Source organism: Urocitellus parryii, chromosome 6, assembly GCF_045843805.1.
Source record: "Urocitellus parryii isolate mUroPar1 chromosome 6, mUroPar1.hap1, whole genome shotgun sequence".
NCBI lineage: Eukaryota > Metazoa > Chordata > Mammalia > Rodentia > Sciuridae > Urocitellus > Urocitellus parryii.
Window position 1 is genome coordinate 15,308,474 of NC_135536.1, and position 6,499 is coordinate 15,314,972.

Genomic DNA, 6,499 nt, shown 5'->3' on the forward strand with positions numbered 1-6,499 from the left:
CTTTGACCCAGTGAGAAGATACCACCTATGAACCAGGAAGTGGGCCCTCACCAGAAGCTGAATATTCTGGCAACTTGACCTTCGAATTCCCAGCCTCCAGAAGTATGAGAATTTGTTTCTATTGTTTATAAGCTACCCCGTTTATGGTATTTTGTTATAGCAGCCCAAATGGACACTTGGATCTCATTATCTTTTCATAAACAATTAACTATAGTGCTTAAGATGTTTTAAAATTGCATGATATTATAAAATATAAAATGCACATAAAGAAGAAATTTAAGACCCTCTGATCCCCAAATATCCTTCCAGACATGTCCTATGAACATATATGCATTTTCATGTCAAAAAATAGAACCATATGTATATCATTCATTTTATATTTTGACCTTTTAGGATTTGAATACCAGTCTTCCCTCCGGGTTTCTTGCTTATTTTTCTCTTTCTCAGTCCTCAAGCTCTCCTCTTAATAGCATGTCTGAATCTGGCTTTATTGTAAGTATTGTGGACAAGAAGGCAGGGGTTTGCCTCACTGATTAGAAGAGAAAGTTCAGAAGGCCAAAATATAGAGTTCTCGGGAGGATCAAAGCAGGAAGGATCTCTACTTAGGTGAACTCTCTCTGTAGTGTGTTAAATTAGCCCCCACCCCACCCCCCAAAAAAAGTTATATTCAAGAACCTTGGGATGTAACCTTATTTAGAAATAGGGTTCTTGCAGATATAATTAAGAATCTGGGGCTGGGGTTTTAGCTCAGTGGTAGAGTGCTTGCCTCACACGCATGAGGCCCTGGATTCCATCCTTAGTACCACATTAAACAAATAAATAAATAAAAATAAAGACATTGTGTCCATCTACAACTAAAAAAAATGTTTTAAAAAAAGAATCTCAAATAAGATCATTTCTGGATTTAGTGTGGGCCCCAAATCTAAGGACTGCTGTCCTTGTGAACAAAGGAGGGAGGAGATTTGGGACCCAGACACATCCAGAGGGGACGGCCTTGTGAAGACACAGGCAGGCGGAGGGGGAGCCCACTGCTAGGCTCCACATGGAGCCAAGGGCAAGTGTGGAGCAATCACCCCCAGGAGCCTCCAGATGGGATCTTGATTTGGGGCTTCGGCTTCTAGAACTAGAAGGAATGTGTTTCTGTTGTGAGCCACCAAGGACGTGGCATTTTGTTACAGCACTTCTCAGATGCTGATACACTCTCTTTATCTCATCCTCCCTTTTTCCACTTTGTTCTTTTTTCCTGGTGAACCACTGCATGTCCTTCCAGCAGATTTAAGAAGTCTTCTTAAGTAGGGTCAGGTCCACTTCCGCTTCCTTGAACAAGAAATCCAGGAAGTGCACAAACAGAAGCTGGGCTCCTTGTCTCTAAAAATTCAAACCGATAAAGGCAATGTCCAACTCAAAGCCACACTCCACTAGTGATTTATAGTTTACAAAGTATTTAGAAAAAGACCCATCAAAGCCTTTAAAATAAAAATAAAGTCATGACTTCATTAACTCCTAGCCCCCATTGTAAAGAATCTCCCTTCAGGGGGACTCTGGGGTCCAGTTAGGAACACACCCACATTCTTAAAGTCTCTTTGTTTTCTCTGGTCAAATTGTGGCCGCTGCTGATAATGGCCAGAGAGATACCAAAGTGTACACGGCATACCCAGAATTCTGTTCTAAATAAAAATCAGTTTTGTTCATGAGCACTCTATTTTGGAAGAGTTCTTTAGATCTTCCTAGCTATTTTTTTTAATCCTGTACGAACACTACATGAAGCAGAGTCATGCTGTGTTTATCCTTCCTCTCATTATTATGCCAGCAGAAATAAGCCCATGTCACACTTTCTAAGAAAAGCTGCAAGGGAGGGTAAGAGGCAGCATCACCTGGGTTGGTTCATTCCCACATGATCACCATGGTCTATAAGAATTGAAAATAGATTGATTTAAAAACAGTACTAGGGTTTAGGACTTGAGAAACTGGGCTTCAGATCTGGGCTTCAAAAGGTAGGAACTAATTTTGTGTGTTTTAAATTTCAAAAGTTAACTTTGTTTTCAGGAAATTTTCTATGGTGCTAACAGCTTTCAGTTGACTTTTGTGGTCGTACATCTTGAATGAAGTTGACTAAGTCGACAAAGTACAGTTCAGATCTCCCCAAAGTGGAGATATGGTTACAAAAGAGTAACCAGAACATCCATTCAACAGAGTTTTTTTTCATTTATGTTTCTTTTAACTTCTTCAGTGAGCCAGGCCCCTATGCTAGGTACTGAGATGTTGGAGACAGACAATAATTGGTCCTGGCAGGCTTGGAGTTCTCAGTCCAGCAGGAGAATTGCACGAGGCTGATGTCCTGGGACCTGGGTGGGGTGCATGCTGGAAGTCACAGAGTCCTGAGAAGGGCAACCAGCCTCGGCTGAGGGGATGCTTCAGAGTTGGTGACAGCAGGAAAGGATCAGAAGGATCAGAAGAATGGACAGGGAAGGTGGAAACGATAGAAGAAATCATAGATGTAAGGCCCAGAGGATTTGGAAATCACAGAAAGGTTGAGGCAGGGAAAAGAATAGTTGAGAAACTGAAAACAGAGCAAAGGGTGGGAATATGGAGGCTGAGGAGCAGGGAAAACCTCAGGGAAGGGAGAAGGGACTGAATGACAAAGGACGCAGGTGTCAGGCCAATGAGTAGCCCTTTTACTTGGGGGGACTGAGAGAGCCCAAAAAAGTTTTAACCAGGATATGATGTGACCCGCTGCACCACAGTCAGGATGGCAGGAAAAAAGAAGAAAAGGGCAAAAGAAACAAAAGAAACTAAGAAAATAAAGTTCAGTTGCCCTTCGTCTTCTTAGGGAGCAAAAAAAAAAAAAAAAAAAATGCTACCACCTAAAATGCAGACTACACTTTCATTAAGAGAAGGATTGAAATCGAAGTTGGAGATGAAACTGGATTCTCTGCTCCTTCGGGCAGGGTACCTGCGCTAGCTGCAGCCTCAGCAGCGGAGAAAGCCCATTTTAGTGTTAGCAGCTAAACACAGCAGGGTCGGCTCTGAGGTCGCAGCTGGCAAAGCCAGAGAGTGGCGTGTTGTGGCTCCTAATGGAGGGCACTACCCCACAGTGTGGTAGCAGACCCTAGCAGTGTACTGCTAAGTTCCTTCTGGGTTCTTGTGAATTCAAAGAATGAAATCCACAGACAAGGAAGAGTGAATAAAAGGAGTAGAATTTATTCAAGTGTGAAGAATAGAAACAGAATTCTCACAGGCCGAGAGGGGACCTGACAGCAGGTTGCCACTTGAGAGTGCCAGCTGTTGGTCCAAATTTATGCTCATCAAGCCTTGGAAAGAATCAACACCGCTGGTTAGCCCTGGAGTCTGAACTGTTTTTTGGGTCTGCCCACTTCCATTTTCCACCCCTCGATGGCCCAGGCTGGACCCTGGCTTGCTGGGCACAGGCTTAGTACAGCAGCCACAGCCTATGATTGACACCTGTGTCCCAGCCCTCCTGGTCCACTGCTCTGCCACCGCTTCTTGGAGGGGATCAGTAGGCCAGCTGCACAGCTCAGCAATCAGGAAACCATGTTGACAGGGACAAAGGCTTAGACTCTGAATGACCCTGTGGTTAGTGACACTATATCCTATAGACTGGGTTTGTGTTAAGAAACCAAAGCAACTTAATCACAAAAGTTGTTAATAGATAAAATCATTCAGACTCTAGGATCTGAAATATGGGTGGAATATGGAATAAGAATTGAGCCTCTTCCCTTCCTCTGGAAACACTGCATGGCTGGAGTACTTGGCACTGAAAGGAACCATCTTTCATCCTATATACTTGTAGTCGGCAAGCCTAATGAGGGATGATGTTCAAACATTTCAAACCAAATTCCCTCAGTTTATGGTGTTAAGCAACTTGTTATTTTAAGCAATTTAGACAGATATTTGCATATACAAGCAAGCACATTCTTTGAACTAAAGCCCATTATATAACCTCACTTATCCCTGCAGGTAATAAACTGCTATAAATGCAGAATTAGATATATCCAGGGTTCTCAGTGTGTGAACGTGTATACAGACCAATAAGAAAAAGACACACTTGTTAGGGACAATGACTGCCTTCCACTTCACTTACCTCTTAAGAATTATTTCTGCTTTCAATTGTAAATCAAGAAAAGCACATCATATTTCCTAACTCATGCTATTGGATAAGCACCAGGAGAGCTAATATTCATAGCAACTATACAGAAACGTGCTGGAGTGAGCTGTAAGGTTCTGCTGAAGTAATATCTGGAAATACAGCATCCTATGTGTTCCCTTTCCACCCATGTCCTATTCCACGCATAGCATTTCTTCATTCATTCACTGACTCAACCAATTTTCTTTTTAATTTTATTTTTTTAGTTGTCGATAGAGCTTAATTTTTATTTACTTACATGTGGTGCCAAGAATCGAACCCAGTGCCTCACACATGCTAGGCAAGCACTCTACCACTGAGCCACCACCCCAGCCCTCAACCAATTTTTCAAGGACCATACCCATGTTTTAAATATTAATGGTGGGATTTCATGTCAAATAAGATTACAAAACTGCCCTCCAACAATTGACAAGCGGCTGAGGAATGAATTCCTAAAGGTGTTTCAGAAAAAGACAATGATTATGTTACATTGAACTCGTCTCAGTTTTAAGAGGCAGCATAGCCAGGCTGTGCTGGGGCTTGAGTCCCAGCTTGGCCACGGCAAGTGTCAGGCCTTGGCAAATTCTTTGTCTACTAGGAGTCTCATGTTTCTTATTGAAATGGAAATCCTAATAGAACCCACCTAATACAACTGTCGTGAGGATTAAATAAATCAAGATAACTCAGGAGGCCCAAGCTGTAGCATTGCAAGTTCAAGGCCAGCCTGGGCAGCTTAGCCAGACTCTATGAGAATAAAAAATAAGGAGGGTTGGGGATATAGCTCAGTAGTAGAGTCCCTGGATTCAATCCCCAGTACTACACACACACACACACACACACACACACACACATGCACACACACAAACACAGCACCTGTCTCTCTGATGTGCTGAGATACAAGCATTGTGCCCTCACCAACCACACACAGAGACCCAATCTCTATGTCTCCTCAGTGGTTTCTTCAGAGTTAGATTCTAGGAGGGAACCAGAAGCTCAGCTTAGTTAGGCACCTACCCAGCACTGGAAACTCTGTCAGTTGCTCACACTTTTCCCTTAGCTCCTTTAGCAGCTGTAGAACTCTGTCTAGATTCTCCAAGACCCCACAATCGGTTCAGGGTACCCATACCCCCGTTTCTACTGGCTTTGCTCCCATGAGTTCACATCCACAATTTCCATTAAAGAATCCCCCTTGATTCCTGGGAACCACTTCACTTAGATGCTTCCCAAAAGATCCTGGGACCTCACAAATCTTCATGGTGCCCAGTGACTGATTGGTACAAGGATATAAAAACCGAACTTGCCTTGCTTTGGGGCAGACAAGCTCTGTTGGGTAATTTATTCTAAAAGCTCCTAGAAGGCCAAGTCGAGGCTGGAACTTCACTTTAAGTCACAGCCTTGCTTGGTGCTACAGACTAAAGCCCCTCACCCCAGCCAATTCGTACACTGAAATTCTAACCTACAAATATGATGGTTTGGGAGGTAAGATCTTTGAGAAGTAATAAAGACATCAGGATGGAGCCCTCACAAATGGGATTAGATCCCTTATAACAGAGGCTGCCAGAGAGTTCTCTTGCCCTCTCCACCATGTAAAAACACAGCGGAAAGATCACCGTCCTTGAATCTGGAAGCAGGTCCTAACAGACACTGAATCCGCCTGTGCCAAGATCATTAACACTGCAGAATGTGAGAAATAAATTTCTGTTCTCCGTGAGCCACCCAGTCTATGGCATTTTGATAGAGCAGGCTGAATGGACTAGGACACTTGCTTTTCCTACTCCCTTATCAATATCTCCTCTGGTAACTTTCTTGATAAACTACTTGCTCACAAATAATCTCCTCAAGGTCTGCCCAAGACAGTTGGTGCCACAAGTGGTTCTAGGAAACTGACTTTTAGGATGGGATTCTGGATTCAGCTCATTCACCAGAAAGATGAAAAAGGGACCCGTATCCCTGTAGTAAGATGGCACTTTGTATCTATTATTGTTATCATTATTATTATTAATGTGTCATATCTTTATCTTAAATGAAAGAAAAATTTCACATAGTTATATCTCATTTTATCCAATATAAAGAGATATATACATATATTCTTTTAGTTAGTAATGTATGATAAAGCACGAGAAAAGCAGAATTCTTTATATACGCAGCATTAATTGTGGTAGTCTATATCTTTGTCTCATTACAGTTATCAAGATGTTAATCTTGGTGAATTGTGTTGGGATACAGGTGGAAGTGGGTGCACTGGCTTATGCAATATCTGAAGGAGGCACGAAGCAGCCAAGTAGACAGCACTCACCCAGGAGATATCAGCCAGCCTTTGTTCTTGGCTACCCTCATCCCTGCCCCATAGGCTCA